The 25621-nt window shown below is 50.2% G+C and overlaps 1 protein-coding gene across 1 annotated transcript in view; it reads right to left on the bottom strand.

Moving 5' to 3' along the window:
• LOC126537907 (uncharacterized) overlaps nt 1-25621 on the bottom strand; it is a 74937-nt gene that overhangs the window by 7959 nt on the left and 41357 nt on the right. The gene's annotated exons all lie outside the window — the stretch shown is intronic.

Raw genomic sequence — 25621 nt, 5'->3', positions numbered from 1 at the left:
CTTCCGGTGCGATACGCTCGAAGCGAGTCGGACAGCGCGCCGCGCTTCTCGGCACACGTGCATATCGCAGCATCAGAGCGAACGTAAAAAATAAATAAAAATAAAATAAAATAAAAAAAACGTAACGACGCAACTCCCAGGAAACGTCAAAAACAAGAACAAAATGAAAAAAAGAAGAAAAGAAAACGTCGACGCACCGGTATGCGTTGTTCTCGCCGCGTGCTTGCCCCGTGAAGAAGTGCAGCAAAGAAGAATAAGAAATAGAACATCGCAGAGGCATAATTATTCGTCTCGGAAGTAAGGGGCAATACGGACGAGGCGTCGCCGAGGCTGTACAGATATACTCGAAAAGATGGAGAGGGCGGAGATATACAGCGCTTCCGGGTGGTCTTTCGTCACTAAAGGCGAAAAGCGGTAATAAAAAACACGCGCAGAATAATACGCAGAGGACACGCTCGTATACGTAAGAGACAAACCGGACCAACAAAAGCGCCGATCACATAGCGCCAATTGTGTATCGACGGCCTCGCACGGTCTGCGTTTCCATCGAGCGGCCGTGGGCGTCATTTCGGTACAGTTAAACAGCGTCCACGATCGCACCCGTTTTAATCAGGATATTGCGCGGATCATCGGTAAGCGCGAGTGAACGAGAACGTCGGGGAAGGGACGCGGCGCGTGAGTTTAGTACGCGTGCCGCCCGAGAGATGTCGACACCGGGGCTCTCGGGGCTCTACGTGCATCGCCGATAAAGCCAATTAATCTAACAATGTTACGGCTGGCACTCGCTGTTTTGTCGACCGAACTCACTTCGCGGAGTCAAGTGAACGAAATACTAAAGAAAGAAGAGCTTGTATTTTCGTCGTGGTTTCACCGAGGCAAGTTTCTGGCCCTAAGCCAGGTCTTTAATATTTACCGAAGCTTCGAGAAGCTACGACCAATCGCGTGATCCTGCTTTGATTAAGCTTTAGTAAGTAACTCGTAACGTGATCGTCGACCAAACATCACCGCAGCAGCGGACGGTTAACTAACCGCGGCAAAAGTTGATAACTTGCACAGTCTGGATGGTTGCTTCGGCTAGCTGGACAAAAGAAGCTTTTCTTTCTTTCTTTTTTTTTTTTTTTTCAGCACTCGGTATTTCTGGTAAAGCATAGGCAACGAGGAGAAAGAATTCCAGCGCAAGCGCGTTCCGCTTAACCCGATAACACCGTCAATGCAAACTATGATCCGGTGTTTTCAGCAGTATCGCGGTACAGGAAATATTATTCCCAAAGGGCACCCAAAGACAACTCCGACGTAATGCGACCCGGAATGTAATTTTAACGGAAGTGAACGTGTACACACGCGTCCGTCGTTGGTTAGCTCTATCGAACCCACGGGAACACTAAGTGCGTGCTGCATGAATTCTATAGAGCTACATTGAAAAAGAAAAGAAAACACAGGGCCACCGAGACAGAGCCTGGGTGCTACTCTTAACCTCGGAAGCAGTCACCGTGCCTGACGTTAAGCTATGCGTAATGTTGCCATAGCCAACGTTACTAGAATAGGTGCAATTAGTCTAGTAACGTTGGTCATAGCAACAAAACTCCAGCATTAAATCATAACAGAATGAGCGAGGGGCCATAAAAACAAGTCTTTGTTAAAGCCAAACCGAGCGGTGGTTAGCTGACGGTAGCAATTTTATAATATGGTGGTTCGCTCAAGTCATAACGGCGTTTCCTTCAGTTCTATTGTTATTTAAACCATGCATGTAGTACTCATTGCTACTCTACTTGTGTTCAAGCCTCCTCCCATTCCCTTCCCCCTTAATTTAATGCCGATTTAATAAGGTGGTAATAAATGAAACGACACAAATGTTGCATGCACATTTCACTCTGCCTTCTTCCTCAGCCTTGGCGCCTACCAAGTACACGTGCATGACATAATCGATATGCGCGCGGTCTCGTTGTTTTGATTGCGAAATGAATTGAACAAACAAACGGCGATATGGCTTTGCCAGCCAGCCATACGGCGACGTCTCGGTCTTTCTGGTGATGATGATGATGATGATGACCTTTCAAGATATGGCACGTACCCACAGCGGAAGATGGGTCAAGAATCGGGGAGTTTGAACGCAGATAGATATTTATACGAACGAATGGGTAACTGAAAAAAGATGAAATTTTTCTGCTGCAACAGTGTTCGTCGTAATCTATTTACGACAAACGTTTCGCATGGGACGTCCTTTCTTATTTCACTTTTCTTTTTCGATGGGCCAGCGCATATTCAGACGCACAGGGCGAATAGAAAAAAGGAGGCGATATACAACTTCTTTTTTTTTCTTTTTTTTTTGAGACAGTTCATCGCACCGCCGGTTCGCTTGTACACGCCGCAATTTTCCTCAATCTTTCCCCGCAACGTCTAGAGTTTCCCCCTTTATTCTCGGTATACTTGGCTACTTTATTCATTTATTTATTTATTCCTGCTTTTCTTTTCCGCTCGGTTAGGTGGAGATCGCGTCGGCTCGCACCGTTCGCTCCGATTCGAGGAGAGCGCGCGCTCTAAACGCCGCTTCCATGCGGTGGCGCAATTTTCCGCCGCCGTCGTTGTTGCCGCCGTTGTGCAAACAAGAAAGCGCGATGAAGTGTGCGGGGGGAACGGTGATCTAGGTATTTCAGGCCAAATTTCTCGCTTTTTTCTTCATCCTCTTTTCTGTTTCATTTCTTTCTTCTGCGCCGCTCCCTCAACCCTTCTGCCGCAGTAACTTGTGGCTGCTTTCCTGTTTTTAACCACTCGCGAACGCTTGTTCCGGAACGCGTTGGTCGGCTGCAACGTTTTTTTTTTTTTTTTTTTTTTTTTTTGGCGTACGCGCAAAGGCTCCGTCTGCAGAAAATCCAGCGTCGGTGTCGGCGTCCGGCGCCGGCGTAGCCGTGAGCGATTATTCCCGTATATATTTAGGCATATGTATAAATATGCCACGCCTTGCTATATGAGATGCGGTATATGCGGGTTATATTGTCACACCATTCTATCAGTATATAAAGTTGCTCGCACCTTGCCTTACATTCTTGACAGAGTTATTCTCCTCGGAATTTCGAGAATGACAGGCCACAAACAAACGTGGGTCACGTGGTGGGCCAGCATTCAGCAAATGTATGGGCTTCACGGAGCGTTCGCTCGCCAAGGCTGGCTGCGTGATGCAATGTTCTCTCCTAACTTTTCCTTCATCCATGGCGAGAACGCGCACCTGGACGTCAGAGGCTGACGCATTGACATGCATCAGATGTAGCGGATAGCACTCAGCTCGGATGCAGTGAAGCGTCTGCAAGGACACGTATATTTCAGGCAATGGCAAAATAGACTCAAGAATTCCAAAGTGTGCGAGAGCTGTTTCATCTTTTACACAGCTTCGCTGTCCTTGACGTATACGATGAGTTGCTCGGATTTGAACACATCTGTAGAGTTTGTTTGTTTGTTTGTTTGTTTGTTTGTTTGTTTGTTTGTTTGTTTGTTTGTTTGTTTGTTTGTTTGTTTGTTTGTTTGTTTGTTTGTTTGTTTGTTTGTTTGTACGAATAGGTTGGGTAAACTGCGCTACACGGTCCTTTCGTATAGGTTTCAAGAAAGTGCAAACAACCCAACGAGAAAGCGACAAGAAAAGCATACTGTGGGCGTGTTCCAATTCTGACCAGCATGGGAGACAGTCTACGTAGACAGCTAAGGAGACAGGCGGGACAGCTTCGAGGCCATGTAATGGAACGCGTTTCTAGCCGTCCGGAAGGCGTACGGGAGACGCCTCTGCGACGTGACGCCGCCTCGCGGCGACAATAGAAAGTTGAGAAAAGCGTACATTATTTCTGTATATGAAGTATTTACGCCTGCGAACCTATGAAAAACACGATGTGACTTACATTAAGGGCGCTGGAAAGCGTGTCTACGTTTTCTGTGCGCAGACAACCTTCCTGTCGTCTGTCCAAGCGTCCTGCTCAGCCGCCATCTTGTTTGGACAGGAAAGTAGCTTGCATCGCTTTTGACTTTAGCGCTGTCTTTGCGAAGCTGTCTAGTTTGGCGTCTTCGTGAGAACTGGAACGAGACTTAAGATGGCTGCTGTCCACTTAGCCGTCTACTTTGCAGTCTACGGTGAGTACTAGAACACGGCCTGTATAGCGCTACCCTATTCTATCCTTTGTTTTTCGTCCGCGCTGCTTTGATTCTTGAAAAGAAGAAAACAAACTCGCTTAGATCGCCATCTTGCGTCAGCATACACAGTGTCCGAGGGACGGGTCACTAGACCACCGTCCGGCTTTGCACAACCTGATTTCTTAACCGCAACTGGCGCGTCTGCATGATAACGCCAGTATACCGGGTAGGTAGTGACGCAAGCAGAGTAAAACTGCGGTAATTACGATGGCAGGGCATCCGGCAGATACAAACTCCTGCGACCGGCGAAAACGGTATCGCGACATCACCGTAACATATACACGATGGGACAAGAAGTTATCCTAGCGGGTCCCGCGCACGTCGGTGATTGTGTACGAGCGGCCGGCGTTTAAGTGGCGCTGTCCCGCTTCATGCCCCTCTTCCCTGGACGCGTCACGCGAAGTATAGTCTGCGCTCCGAACACGCTAAGAAGGCTGCAGCGCTCGCGCGTCGAATCGATTATTCATGCCGAAGCGAATGAAACGGGCGGAAGCGCAAATCGGAGCGCACGCAATCTCGGATCTATCTGCTAAGAGCGTTCGGAGTTCGTCCGCGACCTTCTTCGACGCAGACGGCGGCGTCCAGTGCCGGCCAAGGCGGTGCGGAAACGAGCGAACAAGCAAACAAGCAAGCAAGCAAAGGCGTTCCAGTGTTGAGGATGCAGAGGACGCGGCGCCATCGAAAGTCGAGCAGCAAAGTAACGAAACCGAGAGTAACAGCAGCTTCGCGAAACGCCAGATTCAGGCTATCGGCTCATCTTCGAACATTTCAGAGAAGAGGGGCGAGGAGAGCAGGTGGAGCGATAACGCTCTGCTGGAGAGAAGCTGCACATCGCTCTGTGGCACATGCCTGTGCGTGTAGAGAGGGCGGGACGTGGAAAAACAGGACTAATAAGGATCTAGAGAGGTTGGTGATATACAGAACGAAACGAAATGGTGTAAGGCGCGAAATAACTAAAAGGAAAATCTGCATACGGCTTAAAGACTACAACGCAGTTTCCGGAACTTTATGCCGATGTTCGGCACGGATTATCGTGATTATCGTGAAAGAAAGGTTGACAACGGACCTAATCCAGGAGACGACGGATGCTTTGCCGCTATAACGAGCAGTAATGGCAAATTTATTTATTTATTTATTTTTGTTCCAATGTTTTATCCACTCAGACGCTAAAGCTGTGTCGTTGATTCTGCAAGTATTTCTTTTTTTTTTTCTTTGAGTACGACGTAGGCCTTCGTTTTGTAATCTCGTTTGTTTAAAAAGCCGTTGTTGTGGTCCATGTTATGTACGCTATCTCCGTATGTATATGTTATTTGCATGTGGATCGCTTGAAAACGCGTTTGAGCAAAGACAGAAGCTTGAAATAACGTTATACACCCTCCTGCGGACAGTTATGTGCCATGCTGCCGTTTTACGAGATGTATTCGTCTGATTGTAAATTTTGCTCGCCATTTTTTTCTAGCATCTTCGCTAATCTGGGATTTGGCAGGAGTACAAAATATTACACAAATACCTGGGTTTTCATTTCTCATAACACTTGAATGACTAGGCAAACGGAACAAAATAATACTACCTGGAAGATCACTGACCTAATTTTCTTCCTACCACGTGATAACTTAGTTGCAGGTCAAGCGGAGCGCTTTGCTTATGTTTAAGCGATTCCGAGTCGATCATGCGGACAAAGTTACTGACAATACTTTCCTGAATTGAAGGAACGTTTTCTCTCTCTCTCTCTCTCTCTCTCTCTCTCTCTCTCTCTCTCTCTCTCTCTCTCTCTCTCTCTCTTATTTTTGGCAGTTCGTTATAAAAGAGAACCGCGTTCGGTTCCACAAAAATCGGCATCCTACTATCGCTGATATTGCGTTGCCTTGGAGCTCGTCCAGCATTTACCACCGATTTCAAAGGCTGCGTTGCGCTAACGTCAAGTTTATTGCAACAGTCATGTTGGAGTTACATGGTAATAGTATTACAGCAGGACGTCCCAGAGGTAGGACTGGTAGGACTGCTTTCTCACTGCGAATTCCGACTGCGTCCGCTGCTCAAAAGGGGGCGAAGAAATGCTAAAAGCGGTACCTATAAATACCAAGGGGGCAATGAGAGCTTTAATGACAGTCTTAGAACACCACACGGAGTTATTACTGTCATAATGCGCTAATAAATGTTCAGGCGGCAACCCTTAGGTGCACCATGGATACCCAGAGCAGGAATATTACAAACAGGCAGCTCCGCTGTAGACGGTCAATATATAGAATAGGAAAGCAAGGACGCGGGCTCACTTTACGAATAAAACGAATTTATCCTCGTTATTCCTATGAGTGCACATAATAAGTGGCATGCTTCGTTTTGATTGTGCCAACCAGGCGCGCTGAATTCGCAGAAAAAAAATTACGAAAAAAGAAATACAGCAACTGGCTGCACAACCATATGAGCGTAATCCGCCACCGTAATCACTCCCGCAAATAGGGTGGCGAGTCCTAGCGACCCCAACTGAAGTCCATGAAACGCAGCTAGGAGTTTCCCGAGCATGGTCCCGGCCGAGCCACGGTCCCCGAGACGGCGAACGCGCTTATCTCGGGGTCCACGCTCGACCGCGCCTCGAGATTCGGCTGACGCAGCGAAGGGGAAAACACGCGGTCACGGGCGGCGATCAAGAAGAAGGAGAATAACAATATCGACGGGAGTAAATAAGAAGCCCGAAGGGCGAACCCACGGAGGCGGAAACAGCTGGGCCAATCGGCCGCTGCCAGGTGCAAAAAATCGGCTCCCATCTCCTTGCGGTCGCCCCACGCATAACAAGCAGCCTTTTTTCCAGCCGTGAAAGGCGATGCACGAACAAAGGTGAGAGCTCCGTAAAGGCGAAGGGAGCTGCATCGAGGTCATGCATTGGATGGGAGTCCCGCCAACCACCCAGATATCGCACGGACGCCTGCAGCATTGTACACAGGTGCGTCTTGCAGGCTATGAGAGAGAGAGATATAGAATACTAATGTGAAATTAAGGAGAGGCCACAGCCGGAGCGAGACGTGGCTGTCTGTACCTTATGCGCAAGCAGAGGGCCTGATATTCTAGAAGGGTGTTTTATCCGCTACGAAGGCGCCGGAAATTTACACCAGTGCCAAGGGTGAACGGGGTCGGCCTGAGAAGGGGTGGCAGTGACTTGGATGAAGACGTCAGCATCAAAACCCTGGGTAACGACCGAGTTACTGTTAGGACAAATAAATAGACGAGACTCGACAAGAACAGCCACTATGCAGAGAAGCAAGAAAGCAACATAGGAGCTATGAAAGCCGTCGTAGTCGAGATATCGGGATTAATATTGACCATCTGGGGTTCTTTCTTGCCTCCAATATTATGCGTACACGAGCGATTTTTTAGTTTTGCCCCAAATGCGGCCACCGCGAGGTTCCCTTTGAGTTACCTCGCGGCGCGGTTCTATTATTACGCGATCGTTGACGCTTAAATTAAGCAAACGCAATACTGCCTTGCGTCTTGCACGCACACTTCGACGTTTAAAGGAAGGTCCCGCCATTTTATCCCTCGACCCGTTACGGTTCCACACATATCAAATCGAGGAAACCTGGGAAATACCCGGCCAAAGACTGTCCCGAACTCGAGGACAATATTTCGAGTGCGCGTAGCGTACGTTCACGAACGCGGCAAGCAGTTACGTTGCCCCGAGTACAAGCATGCGCAACCGTACGTGATCTACACTCGCACACGAGTCGGCAGGAATGAAGATGGCCTTGGCTCATTGCGGAACCCGCGCCGCGGCGCCCGTTGCAGAACAGCCCGGCGAAGAACTCGGGCCTTCGTTAATCCTAGGCGTGCGCGTCACTCAACAGCACATCATATTTAAAAAAAATAAAAGAAGATTCGTTCCGCTCACTTCGCGGCGGCGCGCGTCATGCGACGAGCAAATACGTTCGGCTCAACCTTGGTTTAGTCGAGCGAAAATAATAAAGAAAATATCGTTCGTTTTCCGCAGAGAGGTTCCCGCTCGAGGGGCTCCTACGTCGTGGCCGTATAGTGGCAATGACGAGCGCAAGTGAGCACACTTCGCCTATTTGGCCGCGGAATATCTTGTGCGTGTACGAGATGACGTGCATGCAGTCAACGCGTGCGGGTGCTTTCTTAAAGGCAGTTCGTTTGACTTGACGCATTTGCGTCGCAATTTCCTTCGCACTTGTGTGGCCGGCTGTGTGCTCTGCCCCACACCCGTTTCCCCAACACAGGGTAGCCAGCCGGTACTTACACTTACTAACCTCCCTGTATTTCCTCCCGGTTTCCCTCTCTCTCTCTCGCTCTCTATCTTGGGCAGAACATAGCGGGGCAATTGCAGCAAATCGTACTGAAGCCCAACAAAAAGTGCTGCATTTAGAGCCGAATGCCCACTCGCTTACTTCCTTGGCAATTTTTTTTTTCGCGGGAAATTCTTGTAATGGGGGGGGGGGGGGGCACATAGCCCAACAAGAGGCGTCGACAAAGAGCATTATACTTTTGCCGATTAAAATTACGTACGCGGGAAGAACGGCATGTGCAAGACGGAAGAAGCTAATTGCGTCGGAGCTGCCGTCAACTCTGGTCTTTGTTTTACCACGCCCTATATATTCATTCCGTATTTTTTATTTGGTCTTTGATCGGGCTACGCAAGTGTACAGAGCCAATTATCCGCGGCGGCCGTGTTCCAGGTAAACGTCGAGAATATCTCGAAAACTCGACGTAATTGCGAGTCTAGAAACCGAGTTGCGTGCACGTGTGTTCACTGCTGATGAGAGTTTCCCACTTCGGCATACGCGGCTGTGTATCTGTAGAACACACACACAGGGAGGCGCGCTCGCCAACGTAACTCGGGCCTGGGAACGTGATCACTCGAATCCCATGTCGAGAACCACTCATTGATCGGTACGCGCGCACATTGTCGTGTCCGAAAAAATCTCATTAAACCTATTCTTTCATCCCACTCAAGCATCAAACGTGATGTTGTGGACAGTCGCAAAGGCACTGACTTTGAGTGCGCATCACGCACGAACCCCCCCACAGCAGTCAGAACTAAGACAAACTGCGGCATCAAGCTGGCTGCCTCAAATCAAATGTTTTGCACTGGCGACTATTTGTCAAAAGCAGTTACTCGAATACCACGATTGCACATTATATATCCTTCCGCTACAACGCATAATACACCTGTATACTACACACTGCATGTACGAGGTTTCTCCCTTGCCTTTCATCTCGCTTTCTCTCTCCCTCCGCATATACAGTTCGCCAACCAGCAGCCCCGAAGGAGCGGATTTATATATATGCACGTATATATTGTGTGATTCCCGTGCCCGTGTTCTAGGACTTCTAGGACCAAACTCCATCTCGTTTCCAACGCAGGAAGAGGCCGACCGGTCGCTTTCGAAGAACGCCTGCACGCGTGAGAAACATACAAGCTCGTATATAGGGCGCGGCATGCGATGAAGTCCCCGATAACGTCAAGGCTAGACGGAAATGTATGCGCAGAGTAATCAAGAATTGGGCGGCTGCTTTCACATTGCGAAGAACAATGCGACTGAATAAAATGCTGCGTAAGTAAAGGCAACGAAACATCAAGAGGCTGCGGAAAGGGGTGGTCCACTGCCACGTCAGTTGGAAGCGCCACCCAACGCAGCTTGTAACAATGAAAGATAACCTATGTCACATATAGGTTTCATACGTGCAGCGATTGATGCAATGCGTTCCTTGCAACACTGCTAATTCTCGACGATGGGGGCGGTAAGCGCAATCAGTTGCGCGCTGATTTCCAACGCATGCATGCAGCGAGCGCACCTTGCGAACGTCGACGACACCGCCGTCCCCTGTAGCTGCTGGCGGCTGCCACGAGCGATCAGGTCGTCGTCGATTACGCGGAAGAAAAAAACAAGGAGCATGTGTTCATTCAGTAGACAGCTGCGTGAGCATGCAGCTGCTCTTTCGCCGCTTGAAAAGAAGCCTTCTTTAAGCGCTCCACAGGAGGTCGCACAAGGAATGTCGCTGTGACCAACGTTTCGACTAGGGAATTTTTCTTCGTCGACGAAGTTGCTGGACTGACGAAGACGAGGGCTATAGGCAGCTCTGTCGAAACGTTGGCGCCACAGTGACTTCCTTCTTCGACCAGTGTTCAGCAACTTACAGACCTCCACCTTCCCGTGTGAACTTCAGCCTTCTTTTAATGGATGGATGAATGGATGGATGGATGCTATGAACGTCCCTTTTGAAACGGGATGGTGGGCTGCGCCACCAAGCTCTTTTTCTTATTTTGCCTATGTCTTTATTATCTCTTTGCTTTCTATAGAGAGACAAAAATTCTCAGAATCAAATTTTCCGAACGCCTCCGTCTTTCTTTTCTTTTTTTTTAATGGTCTCTCGACTTTTCTGCCACGAAATCTCCGATCGCCTCTTACTAGTTTCCCCCCCCCCCCCCCTATTGGGGACATGTTTACTTTCCCCCTGCTATCCCTGAACCCAAGCGCTTCAAGGAGGCCTGCGGAGCCTAAACCGACAGCTGGATAGATATCTATATTCACATTCTAATAAAGCATGTTCCATCGTTTCCCTAACCTTAGCGCAACAAGCAGATGCTTCTTCTTCCTTGGTGTACCTCGCTTTATAACTATCCGCTATATAGCTTCCCTCTGAGTTACCGTTAATTGTTTCCTTGCTGGTTCCGTTCCTACCTCTTCGGTAGTCACGCAGGGTCGGTTTCTTTTCCATCGCCGCCACCCAGGAAATTGTATCAGCCTCTCTGACACTGCGTTTAACGCTCTTTGTTGTCGTGTTGCTTATACTACACCGGTCGCATGCTTGCTGGTAAGCTTCCCATACAGTTCTTTTTCTCCAACTGTCACATGCATTTAACGTGCCACCTTCGACCTTACGCCAGGCTTTCCTGACGTCTCTGTATATAAGAATGTGTATGCGTTATTGAAGGTCTTTTCTATCGCTCGGTTTGCCATAAACGACGTACCAGGGTTAAATAAATGACGGCTGTCTTTCTTTCGCGAAGAAGCTGCATAAGTGACCTGGGGAACTTAATCATCGATAATGAACTGTTCTTGTAGTCAGCGGGCTGGTCCAGTCCGTGTGCTGGCACACCTTTAAGCACTTACCCTATAGGGACTTTTTTCTTTCTTTTTTTGACAGTACGCGCTAAGTGTTGTATCACTACGCATATAACATGTGCCTATCTTCTGAACGCTACTCAATATTCCTTGATTCCTTGACACGCCTATAATCCTTCACGTCATTAATGCTTAGCCAACTCACTGGGATTTCCGTCGATACCCGCAGCGGCTGCTCAGTGGCTACCGTGTTTTACTGCCGCGGGCACGAGGCCGTGGGTTCGAGTGCCAGCCGCATTTCCATACGGGATGAAAACGAAAAAAAAAAAAAAGAAACGCTCGTGTACTTACATTTACGATGACTGCCTCAGTACGCTTCACAGAGAAATGATCACACTAAATAAAAAAAACAAAAAACACTGCCATATATGCCAATGCCGAATCAATGTCTCTAAATATTCTTTTCTTTTTTTCTAATACAGTCGAAGACTGAGGAAGAAGATGCGGGTTATGTTGCTCCTTCACGGGATTTTCTAATTGTTGAAGATGCCTTTTAATTACAATTTTTCATGTGACTAACGTATTAGATTTGTCGCTTGCGGTACGCAAAACTGTATGCAACCAAAGTTTCCGCCTGTAAGCGCTCGTTCATTTTTATTGTATTTGAACGTTGAACGTTTGCTTGTTGTTTTTTCCTTGTTTGATTACTGTTTCTACGATACGCCAATTTTAGTTTCTAATTAAATTCCCCTATAATAATGCCTGATGGATGACGTAGGTATGTATGATAAATAAATAAATAAGTAAATAAGTAAATAAATAAATAAGTAAATAAATAAATAAATAAATAAATAAATAAACCCCCGGAACTCAAAAGTTAATCCGCAGCCCTCCGCTACAGAGCTATAGCCGCAGTATTATTTTAAGACGTTAATGACACCCGACAAATAATACGATTATCATACTTCTGGCATTTTAGGTTTACCCAGTATATGGCTTTGTCCACATTCCTTTTTCTTCAGACGTGCGTTCTCGGGTTTCTTGGTATAATACGCAACCAGCCGCCAACAGTGAAGCAGCCGAAGGCGAGCAAACTGCTAACTTTACTTCGCCGCTGTGTCTACTGGTGTACAGTGATGGTGTATACCGATGCAACAGAACGGGGAGCACGCCGGAAGGCGTTCGTCACGGCTGCAGCCTATGTGTACCTAAGTGAGCGAACTAAGCTTACGCAAGGCGCTCGATCCTGCTCAGTTATGCGCAGGACGTGAGAAGAGCGCATCTCCAGCATGCGCGCATATGCACTGCTCGTGCAAAATACGCAGCTTCGGCGAACCTGTCTTCCGCGGATGTATATGTATACACAACGACTGGATCGACATTCCTGCGTCGGAGGAAAAGTGCAGACGGCGGAGAGCGACCATATAGAAACGACACCGAGGATGAAGGCCGTGTTAATTCTTTTTGATATCACTTTCCCTGTTTGTTTGTTTGTTTGTTTGTTTGTTTGTTTGTTTGTTTGTTTGTTTGTTTTTCACCTAGAGCATTACTGTGAGCCGAGGTTTCTCATGCAAGTTTCAGATGACCGGCATACGACAAAAAAAAAAAAGCAAGAACACGGCGATCGTTAAGAGGGTGCGCGACGTACTGACGTCACCGCAGCCGCCGCTATTTCGCCTGCAGCTACAACGGTGAGAAGAGGCGTGCCATTCCGACCCGCTTATCTGCTGCAGCGTTGAGCAGGACAACAACGAGGCGTTCCGTATACGAACGTCGCGTTAATATTCCCTGTAGTGCATGAAAAAAAGAGCATCGCTCGCTAGTCAAACGTGTTATACACGAGCAATTTGCCAAATGAGTCCCATTCTCGTTTTGATTAGGGCGACACGCAAACTGAAGAAATAATTCATTCGCATGTACAGATGCTCAGCCAGAGAAACTACGGCGGTACCGGTTCTTTACGCATACACAGTGAACAATGAAAATCATATAGCGAGCAATAATCCTGGTCTTCGGTGATAATTGTACACCGGAGCGGTTTTTTCGCTTCGTTAAATTCACATCGTTTGGTCATATTGTGCACTATTGTATCATTTCTTTTGGTCGTTGTTCTTAACAGACGTTATGGTTCTAGGCGTGCTTACGGGCAAAAATAGCATCAATGGACTCGATCACGGGCGAGTAAACTTTCTTCTCGAGCGAAGTCACATACCCCCGACTATAAGTGGCGTGCAAAACTCGACGTCTATGACGTGTTTCGGGCTCCTGCAATCGCTTCCGCCGCACGCAACAAGCAAAAGCATAGCCTTCGAGACCTACATTTCTTTATCCAGAGGGCGCCGCCACCAGGGCGTAGATTTGGACACCACTTATCTATGCGTACAACCAGACTTGCACGCAAATAACCCTCGCCATCAGGGGTGTTCGCGCTTGAACGTGACAAGAGCGCGCTTCATCGAATGAGACTGGCCGAATGAAGTATACTCGCAGCTATGGGTTATCCTCACGGCCACGCCCAGCGAGGTCGCGTCGTGTCGGGCTGCTGCGGCACAAACCGACCTGCGCGGTGTTTGCTGGCAGTGACCGATCGATCCGCTTTGAAGAAGGTGCCGTGCGAAAACAGTGGGGATGTCGCCACAGTGGTTCGCAGCCATCGGCGACGAACCGCGACGCTCTGTCCGCACAATCGGCGCCGCTGTCCCGCTGTCGACGCTCGCTGTTGCCGCTGTCGACGTGCAGGGGGCTAAACTCCGCGCGCATTCGCAAACGAACCTCGACCCGCAAGGCCTCGACACCACCGCCACCGAGTAGCACCTCTTGACTGCGAAACACACTCCTCCTCAAAATAATAAGAAGAAACATCCTTCCGCAATTTCTACGATGAGAAGTTGCTTGATAAACACATCCTAAGTCCGATGCATTCAAATAGACGCTGAGACATGGGCGTAGTCGCAACATTCTCGCCCATAATTCACCGCGGCGTGTCGTCGAACCGCATAGACCCGCGCGCATCCGCCGAGAGGCCGAGCTGGCGTCGACTTTCTTGCGTCGAGGGAAAGCGTCGAGTGGAGGAACGATAATATAATAACAGCAGCAACAGGTTGCGCGAACGTGTGCGGGCGCTCACACAAGATAGCCGATAGGGCAGAGATGTAGAGTAGATCGAAGGATGACTGCTTGTGTTTGTGCTTAAGCTCATTCTCTGGAGTACAGTCGAACGCCTCCACAACGAACGCCTATACAACGAAATGACCCGTATAACGAAGTGGTAATTCTGTCCCGGTTATGTTGTGAGCAGTACGGCGTGCGACCTTTACAACGCAGTGACCTGTATAACAAATGACTTCGGGGGCCCCAAGCACATCGATATTAAGGCGTTCGACTGTTTGAAAAAAAAAAAAAGGAACTTGGTCTATGGGCAACTTGGTGTTTCTATATATACTTCACGCAAACTCTGTACTGCGCTTGTGCGTGGAGGCCGTTTTTTCGTTTTGTATCCGGGTCCGCTGTTAAACAGTTGGCAGTACGTCGGCGCTTCGCTGTGTCTTTCCTGTTCCCTTGTATCATGCTCCGTACTTTGCGCAAGGAACAACGTGTTTCATTGTTTTCTTTTTGGCATTTCGCGACCGGCGGTGAAATTTGCCATCAGTCTTGGCTACACACTACGACTCCAAACAGATTTTTTTCGAGACGCTCTGATAGAAATAAATATCACAATCCCCATCACCACCCCCACCACAAAACATTACAGGCGAGACTATGCCTGCACCGGATAAGAGAGGCTGCCAGAACTTGGCACGAAATACCCCCGAATTTCGCGCTTAAAAGAAAATAAGGCGTAGCTGCACCCCCGCGAAAGCTGTACAGCCACGAGTTGTCACGCTGTCCCCAGTGCTTTCGAAACAGCGATAAGCAAGGCGAATAGGAAAGACACAAGCACAGCCGCGAAGCCCTTCTATTGCGCCGACAGAACGAGAATTCCCTGGACGCCTTCCACGGCGCCGGTCCACGTACCGGCAGTCCAGGAGAGTGCGGCGGCGCGGATGCAGAGGCGGCCAACGCCCTTGGCCGTCTCTACAATTCGCACGACGCGGGGGCCGCCCGCCAGACCAGGCCCGTTTCGCGCCTGGCCGCCGCCTTCGCGTTGGCATGCGTCTATAGTGCGGAGGGCGCGCGCGATAAAAACGCCGCCGAAGGACGACCGCGGGCGATCTGCACGGCACGGGCTGCCGCTGCTGCCGGCTGCCACAAGGCACCGCCGTTTATGGATCGCACGTGTGCGCGGCGGCGAAGAAGACGGCGGGCCTGGCGGTGTTCCATGCAAAGCAGCTTTCGCCCGACGCAACCTCGAGATGATGACGCGTCGGGGGATGGGGTTTTATGCGAGCGGACGTCGCGAGGGAAACCCGAGCGGTCGACTCGCGCGTCCTCCGGCGAAAGAAATACGAGCCTGCAGTATAGAGCTTGTCTCTGGGTGACCGCCGGCTCCCTTCTCCGTTCCGATCGAGCGGGGTTGCAGTGCCGCTGACATCCAAGGACGTGGAACAACATCCGGCACGAATAGGGGCGATATGTAGGTCCGCAGACACGCATTTATTTATGACCGCGCGCGTAGGAGAGACAACTTGCAGCTCATTTTACGAATGCTCAAGCCCTCGGCTCTTACATTGACGCGATAGGTGTATAGGTACAAAATAAAATCGGGCTCCAAAATGGAGGAGGTACGTATTCGACATTCCGGCTGGCCATAATGTAACGGTCAAACTTCTTAACCCCACACCCCAACTTACCGCCACGCAAGCTACCGAGTAGAAGGCATATACAATAAAGAGTGGGGAAGCTTACCCCCCCTTAGAAGTCTGTGTCTTGTCTGTGTCTGTCTATCTATCTGTGTCTTGTCTGTGTCTGTCTATCTATCTGTGTCTTGTCTGTGTCTGTCTATCTATCTGTGTCTTGTCTGTGTCTGTCTATCTATCTGTGTCTATCTATCTATCTATCTATCTATCTATCTATCTATCTATCTATCTATCTATCTATCTATCTATCTATCTATCTATCTGTGTCTTGTCTGTGTCTGTCTATCTATCTGTGTCTATCTATCTACCTATCTGTGTCTATCTATCTATCTATCTATCTATCTATCTATCTATCTATCTATCTATCTATCTATCTATCTATCTGTGTCTATCTATCTATCTATCTATCTATCTATCTATCTGTGTCTATCTATCTATCTATCTATCTATCTATCTATCTATCTATCTATCTATCTATCTATCTATCTATCTATCTATCTATCTCCTGCAACGAGAGTCAAGCCCAAGGTATCAGGCGTTCTATTGTGTGTAGCCCACCGACGTCGCCGAGTCCCGATTCAAGCGCGCACCGAGGACATCGTCCGAAATTGCGCTTCAGCCTTTCGCTGCCACCCCCCACGGCCCCCTCCTGAACGCCCCTCGCTCAATTAGCCGGCCGACGGCCTTATACCGAGAGGGGACGAGAAACAAAGAAAACAAAACACACAGGCAAATGCGAACAGCACCGGGACACCCATGGCCGAGGTCGTTTCACCGCGAGCCACGATCCCCTCGTACAAGGCGGCGCAGAATGAGGCGGTTATACGGGAGCGTCAGAGTGAGCGTATTAGGGCCAAGACCGCGCTATACGAGAACGGGGAGGGGGGGCTCTATTGTTTCCTTCTACGATCGCGCGCAGGACTCGTCACAATGCGTGCCCACCCCCTCCTCGTCTTCCTCTTCGAGGGAGAAGCAGCAGCTACTGTGCTCATCACCGCGCACATTGGCTATCGGCCTCCCCCCGTCATCGTCATCCATACACTATAGCCCCGATCACAATACAAAGTCTAAGCAGTATTGGGCTCAATGAGCACTGATGAGAGAAGCCTACGGGAAAGGCCTATTATCTACAGTGATGTTTTATTAGCTCTGTTGAAGTGATTTCACGTTCTTGTGTTATCGTTTTCTTTTCTTTTCCTTTCTTTCGTTCTTTCTTTCCTTTTTCTTTTTTGACCACCTTGAAGTTCCTGTTTCGGTCACACTGGTTTTAGCTCGCGTTGGCTTGTCCATCTTGTTGAACTTTGTTTAAGGTTAAGAAGATCCGGCCAAAATTATCACGACTGTTCTGCAAATTGTAGCAACGACCGCTGCCAAATTTCGTCAGCGCGGTCTTCACAAGCTGCGAGCCACTAAGCAGGGAGCTGGAAACGTTCAGACGGCCACAAAAAAATTGCGGTACATAAGGTTCCGTGGTAAGTGTGAATTTAGTCATTGTTAAGACGTTGCCTATCTAAGTTAATAAATGCCCACGTAGCCCCCCCCCCCTTAGTAAGATAATGTACTACCAAAAAGGCTGAAACTCTGCATTCGGAAATGATCTGAACGCCCGGGCTGCGCGGGAATTCGACTTTCTAGCAAATCCCATGTCACGTAAACTTTCGCGGCCGACTGCATACGCGTATATGCGCTGACAGCTGCTCCTATAAACAAACATCTGATTCATCTAGGATCAGAAGTCGCATGCCCGTGCGGACCTGCATGGATGGATGGATGGATGCTATGAGCGTCCCCTTTGTAACGGGGTGGTGGGTTGCGCCACCAAGCTCTTGTTATTATATTGCTTAACGTCATACCCATGTTAAATAAGAACAAAAACAAAAGGAAAAAAAAAACCACGATGAATTCCCATAACCAAAGTTTTTGAACCCCTATTGTGAACTTTGTTTTTTTGTACGCCTGCGTTGATAGTCGTTTCCCTACTTCCACCAATCTTCCGATCGCCTCCTACTAATCTCTACTGCGGACGTGTTCACTTTCCCCCGGCTCTCGCTGAACCCGAGGGCTTCAAGGAGGCCATGGAGGTGACTGAATCGAGCGCTGCATCAGGCACATATCTTCACATCCTAATCGAACACGCTCCGTCGTTTCCCCTAGCTCTGCCGCAAAGTGAACGACTGCGCCCGCTACCAACAAGAGCAAACAACGGCCGCGTATGTATACGTAACACTGCGGTCGGGAGCAGACCACGGGCGACTCGAGTGGGAAAGCGAATAAAAAAAAAAGGGGGGGGGGCGATAGCCCCCCACCGCGGCGCGCTGCACCAATTCCCGAGGCCGACTGCCGAGGCACACGCCCTGCTAGCAGCCAGCTGGGCGCGTCAAGGCAGCGAACGGGGAGAGATGGAAGAAGCCGCCGGCTGGCCTCAGCGTAAGCCTGCTGCCGCTGCTGCTGCTCTTGCACGCTGCTAGCCGGCTGGCGTCGAGCCAAGGTGATCGGGTTCCTCGGGCAGCGCTCCCTTTGCCAGCCTCGCTCACTTCGCCATACATAATACAAGCGCCCGATGTGCCAAGCGGCGCGATCGCACGGCTCGGACCCCGGAAATGGGATCGATGTCTGTCGGCCCCGCGCGTTCCGCGCTGTTGTGCACAGCTATACGCGCGCGTCTGTGCCACCAATTTCTTTGGCGCGGCAGATGTCATTTGTCGTTCGCGCCCGAAGTTCCCGTCGAGCTTGGCTGAGGTCTGCCTCCGCATACGGTAAATTCGACTCGCCGCTTCAGGGCGCTGCGGCAGCTGGCTCTTCAAAGATCGTGTAAGACAGCGCATATATAAGCGCTAGCGCTAGAATAAAGTGGTCTCAAGATAGCCATCGTAAAGCTAAACTATCGCTAACATTACCGATCGGTCTTGTGATATATAGCTTCAAAGCTTTTTTATCGCGACTTGCGTAGCGAAGTGGTTTATCTGCCATTAACATTCCGTAGCACTCCCATGCAAAGAAAGTACTCTGAAGCAACTAGTCGAATGGGGCCACCGGGAATATTGCTGCGTATGCAACTTCATTGGCTCACTATGCTTCCACGGAGAGAGAAATGAATGCATGAATGTTGAGTCGGTCCCTTTATTTTAACGAGAGTTGAAAATAACATTTGTTCACGGTAGAATGAATGAATGAATGAATGAATGAGCTACGTTCAAGACACAAGTGACAGGAACATCGTGAGCCGGTGAAAGTGCACATGAATCCGAACAACACAGTCGTTAAAATGCCGTCCGTCACGCGCAAGCGAGCCATCTTCGATTTAGCCTTTGCAGTTGAACCCACAGTGTGGCGACGGTCTCTCGAGAACCACACGGCGGACAGGAAACCAGTAAGCACCGCGAAAGAACGCGGCAGACTCCTCTCGAAGGCGGGCCCTTTCAAAACCCCAAATGACGGCCGCGGCACTCGAGAGACGACAAAGGCGGCCGAAGAAACCCGTCATCCGCAGAGGCCCCGTTCACGCCCCGTTGCAAACACACACACACACACACATACGTTTATCAAGAGCGGTCTCACCGCCGGCTCTTTACGAGGGCGAGAATGCGCCGAGCTACGTCTTCTTCGGCTAATGGTGCAAGCACACGCGGAGGCCTTTCTTCGTTCTTCAATACGGAACCGTCACTTGGCGGCAGTGGCCGCTTTGTGCGCGTACAGCGAACGGGTCTTTTAGAGCACGCGCTGTCGCGATGCCATTCTTATACGCACAGTTGGAAGTCAGCCACTTCACAAAAGAACCTTTCTGTATGTAAACAACGCGACAAATAACCACTGCATGAAATTGTACTACAGTATTAACCTCCAGACCTTTGTAAATCGTGACGACTAGTCTACGTCGAAAAGTGTTTGTTTTTTCCTGCTTTTCTTGCGGGAATGTATGTGCGGAACGTTGTCACACGTCACTTGCGTTTCTCGGCGTTCTATTAGCGACGTATACTCTAAACACGGTAACTTTGATAAATTTCTATACGTGACTGTTTCTTTCTGCCTTAAGCAGGTATCATCTACCCTGGAGAAGGCTTACTAAAGTAATGTGATGGCCTAAGGTTCACATCTCTCGAAGTAAAATTTAGAGGATCCACCAATAAGTAGACATAGTTGCGGCGCCAGGTGCGGCGTTACAGCATGCATGTTTATCATAGCTCATGAAGCGATGAAATTCAAAGTATATGCTGCCCCTGCCAATTTTACTATCATATATGCTACCTTCAAACCCAACGAAGAACAATCGAAACATCCAGGTCAGCTCGTCTCTTACCGCTATTCAACACAAAGAACGCCACCGGCAAATAAAAATGTGAAACCGTTCGCCCTGATAATTGTTACTGCGCACTTAAACAGACACCGGCAGTCAGCGGCAGCGACACGGTGTCAATGGAGCCAACTTCGCCCCCTTCATTCTTGCCGCTAGAGGGCAGGACCCCCTGATATGGTATAGTGTTCCTGTATATAGGGAGCACGGTGTAAGAAGTATACACATTCGTACACCGTGATAGGGAGCATATACAGGAACACTAATATGGGAGATCAATGCCTCCTTTATGGCTCATTCACACCGGCTACTTGAGGAGGTCGCGCGACCATTTGCGACTCGCGATCAAAAAGCGACCGAAGGCGACTCATGCTCACACCGGCAAGCCCGGCTGAGCGCGACCCGCAAGTCGCAATCCCGTAGATTATGGTTCTCAGCGAGAACGCTCGGAATCTACGCGGAACTTGCTGCGAAGCGGGAGGAGGCCGGATGTAGACACATGAAAGATCACTTCCAGTGCGCTGCTGATTGGTTTATCAGTTTTGCGACCATGGTCGCGCGACTGAAAAATCGCGCAGAGTGCGACTGGCCCAAAATGGTCGCTTTTCGAGAAAAGCGACCGTTTGCGACCAACTTGGTCGCGCGACCACTGTCAGTCGCCGGTGTGAATGAGCCCTTACTGGATGCCTGCCGCGTTGTCCGGTAGCTCGGTTCCGGGCCCTCTCCCTTTTCTCTCCTCCGCGAAAAGGCAACGAGCGCCTCTCATGGCATACGGCTGCAACTTGTAATCACGTGCTGTGGCCTCTGAGATTAACACGGCATCTATCACCGTCTCGGAGGCCCGCGATAACGCTCGCTAACAGACGCCCGCGCATATAACGCGCCGGCGGATGCATTCAGCCGCCGCTGCCACATCCACTGCTGCCACATTTGCCGGAAGTTGAAAAGGCAACGAGCGCCGCCTCACGGAATTTATGCTAAACTAACTTCAACTAAGGGAACGGCCGCTAAATGGGAAAGCAAGCAACGCGGCGGGCATCTAGTAAAGGAGGCATTGGGGAGATGTATGCGCATGGAAAGGCGAATTCGCATTTTTTTTTCTCTCTTTCCTGTCTCGTTCCTTGCTCTGTCTTGGTGTAGGCACAGTCCTTAGATTTTTCTCTCGCAAATCACGCATGCAGACAAGGCGCACAGGCGAACACGGCGCATCGCTCGCGTGTCTGGGCCCTTGACAAAACGGAAACACGCGCTGGCGTCTTCTCGCGCAGCATGTACCTCTCTCTCTCTCTCTCTCTCTCTCTCTCTCTCTCTCTCTCTCTCTCTCTCTCTCTTGCCGCGCTGGCGCTGCGAACGCGGTGTCGATACGCCAAAGTTCGCAGGGACTGACGGGTATCCCAATGTACAGCCTAGTCTCTGTCTGTCCGCATTGTGATCGTTCTCAACTGGAATAAAAAGAAAAGAAAGAAAAAAGAAAAAAAAAGAGAGAGAAGAAACGCACACTAGGCAAACAAGACTGGTAACAAGCATGTGCCATAGGACATTTAAAAAAAAAAAGCGCTTTCTCTGGGATGGCGTACATGCAAGCACAAGTTTTGCCTTCCGTCACATGCGGTGGAGATGAAGGTGTGAAAATGCAGGATGAGCGTTCGTTTCCGGTCCCTGCACGTTTTCCTTCGCAAATTAGACGCTACATTTATTATTATTATTATTATTATTATTATTATTATTATTATTATTTTCCATTCCCTACAGCAGATAAGATCCCATGCTCAAACGCAAAGGCACAACGGTCTGAAAACATTCTTATTCCCTTTAACGACTTCTGAAGACCTGTTTCGCATAGTAATTTTTCAATATTTTAACATGTCACAATACTCAAGCTCCTCAAAATGACGGCGATCGCTCCGCGTATTTCAGCCTTTATTTATTACTTATTTTTCTTTATTTTTATACCATGGAGAACGACTTGTAGCCTTTTATGGATATACGGTACCCCCGTCAACGTATCTCATTTACTTCCTCTAACTTTTCTGCGTTGTAAAGAAATAAAAAGGGAATAACCGATTGGCAGCTGTGACGCAACCTTCCCCGTAGCACGCACTATATGCGGACTAAGCCACGCGGTCTCCTCGGCGAACGCAACGGCCCTGATTGGACAACAGAACGCCAAATGGCACCGTGCCACGCGTGTACAGAGTTGCGACAGCGCGGTGGACTGGTGCTGCAACGAGGACTTCTGGGAGCTCCGAGTCACAGAAGTCGAAGAAAAGCAGAGACACCGAAGATAACTGAAGGGAAGCGGTGCGCGCTCCGCTGCGTGCGACGGCCGCAAAATACGCTAGAGCGCAGGCACTCAGATCAAGCCGGCGAATACCACTGCTACTACACTGTACACGCGCACACGTCGACCGATGCACAAAGCAAGCAAACAGCGGCTATCGCGGTTATACTACTGCGCTTCGCCTTCCGTGTAGGCGGGCGCGCGGAGGTCGGAGTGACAAGGATGCGGCCCGCGTTGGCGCCCGGTCAGCAAAGACGACCTCTGCGACAAGCGCCCCCTGACCCACATGGCCGGGCCGTCTCGCAGAACCGTGCGTTCGGAAGACAAAAAACAAAAGCCCGCAGATCCGAGTCCGCGCTGCGTTCCTCCCGCTCGGCGTTTCACCGCCGTCGCCGCCGCCGCGGCTGAATGGACGCGACGGAGCGGAACGACGTCACCCCCCCACCTTCAAGCTCGTCCGCCTTTTTTTTTTTTTTTTTTCTGTTGTGGGCGCGTTAACAGCGGTGATTGATGGCAGTGCGTATACAAAGCGCTACACAGCCTCCGAAGGTCGACGCTCCGAGGAACGCGCGCAGTGCGATCCGGAATGCACCGTGGCGAAAATGCCGGGACGGCCACGTCCATCTGGTGTGGGACGATATACACACAGAGAAGCGAGTCGATAGCAAAACATATATACATACAGACAAGTACATAGGGAGGTATGCAGCGTTGAGCTCCTAAGATGGCGAATGAGAAAAAGCGCGGCTTGGTTACGTCGACGGCGTTCGATCGCACCGAAGTTGACGACGATGGCACTAAGGCTCCGACGCTGAACTTTTATAGCGCATCTTTCTTTTGCCTGCACACCTCAACCGGGTTTGAAGCGGCTGGCCGATGCCCGGGTTTCTCGCCGAGTAATCTAGGCCGGCGCCGGGGGCAGTGTAATAGCGAACTGGGCCGATCTCGGAGGCTGTGTAACGTAAGGCGGTGGCGTTGCGGGCCGATCTTGACGCGCCCATTGCACGACATGTATCCACGCGCTTGCTTAAGTGTGGTTCGTAAGGCGAATGGCTCCCATGATGCTATACCTCACATTATAGTCGCTCAAGGCATAGCACGCAGACCCAACTTCTCTGCCACTTCCTCCGGCTTTGGCGTCGGTGTCTCGTCTCAGAGACGTATAGCAGAGTGTCTCCCACACAACTGTGGCACGGGTAAACAAGTACATCATCAATTGGAAATAAAGTACATTTATACGCAACATGGTCTGTCTTCATTGTTTAAACGAAACGATTCAACACTATAACACGTGAATGGGATCTGCCACAATACCACCGCGAAACGCAGCTTATGCGAGCGTTTTGACATCCACACACTAAATCAGCGACGTCCGCAAACACGTTCACTCCAAGGACGTGCCCCGCTGCACACACCGCAGCTCTTCTCACCGCCAGTCGACACGTTTCGCGAACTCGCACAAGGCCGGTTGTCGTTAGTTTAGACAGCCAACGTTATATCGGTTCTTCTTCGCTTTATTAAGAGGCGCCGCGCGAGCCGCAGAGGCTGGATAGCCACCAAGGACGACGGGAATCGCTTCGCGCGTCACTGCCACATGCACAGAGCGTGCCAGTATACATACGAGGAACGAAGAGGGTGCGAAATAAAAAGAGTGCGCAAAGACCTAAATCCGGGCACACGCTGCGTGCGACGCTGCCAGCGATAAACAGCGCAGCCCGATTGTGCGCGCGCTCAGCGCAAAGGGCTGCGCGTATCGGGCAGCCGCTGCAAGGACAGTTCCGCGATACGTGCATGCCATATGGTCGCCGCGTCTGTAAAACAAGGAATAGGAAAAGAATAGGCGCTCACTCCACGGACATGAGAGAGAGAGAGAGAGAGAGAGAGAGAGAGAGAGAGAGAGAGAGAGAGGCGGTGATCGGAATGCAGTGACGCTACGCGGCGAGCCGCGTCTTGCACGGCCCGTGTGTGCAGCCCGACGCGGAAGCTGCGGCCGCGCGCGACGCGGACGGACCAGCGACGCGATCGACCGAGGGGGGGGGGGGGGGCACCGTGACACGGCGGCGACCGCATTTCATCGGCTCGCTGCCGCGCAACGTTACCTGCGTCGGTTCGTACACACGCGCACAGAGCCATATACGCAGTATCCTCCTATATACATATACATACTGAATGTGTGTACCTTCGCGGGCATCCGCGGAACGCCCCCCTACCTGCGCGATTGAGAGTCGCCGCATGGAGTGTGTGCGTGTCTGTGTGCACATAGAGTCTATCCGACGTAGTAGAGTGTTGCTCGAGCTGGCGGACCAAGCGAGCTCGGTGGGACGCGCATGTTATGTATGCCAGGCTTGAAGGCATTCCTCTGGAGATGCGCGACAGTGCGTGGCGCATGGGCGAGACGAGATTCGATGCGGCGGGCGATTAAGAAGAACACGCTCGATGCGTAGCACAGAGGCGATTTAGACCCCAGGTCACGCCAACGTCGCCAGTTTACACTCCATATATAGCTCGTTCGTGGGAGACACATCGTTCCACCGCAAATGTGCGTCTTCAAGAACGCTCTCTGTGCCCGCACTGTCGGTACCGCGCCGACGTCTTGCGATGGCGCGTTGCGAAGTGCCGACGCAACGGAATGCGGGAGCGTGAATTGAGGCCTTTAAGTTGAGCTCTTTAAAACAAAACAAAAAAAGCGATACTGACAGGACGAATGCTTTGGACGAGCGGACCGCAGACGGACTCGATGAGAAGGCCAACGCGAAAGCGCTCAAGCTGCTCCATCCCCCCTTCGGAGCCCGCGGCCAATGCAATATAGAACATACGGGCTCAGATGGTGGAGCCGTCGTACCACAATGACAATATCTCCCATATATGTGTGCATTTCTAGGTCAGAAAATTGTCGAGACCAAAACAGAGAGTAAAAAGCGTGCAGCTCACTATCACCTTGCTTGGTTTATTTTTATTTTTTTTCGACATAACTAACGTTCTCCCTGTCCGCGTCACTATTGTG

The sequence above is a fragment of the Dermacentor andersoni genome, chromosome 4 (genome assembly GCF_023375885.2).
Source record: "Dermacentor andersoni chromosome 4, qqDerAnde1_hic_scaffold, whole genome shotgun sequence".
Lineage (NCBI taxonomy): Eukaryota > Metazoa > Arthropoda > Arachnida > Ixodida > Ixodidae > Dermacentor > Dermacentor andersoni.
This window is presented reverse-complemented; position numbering and strand designations above follow the sequence as displayed.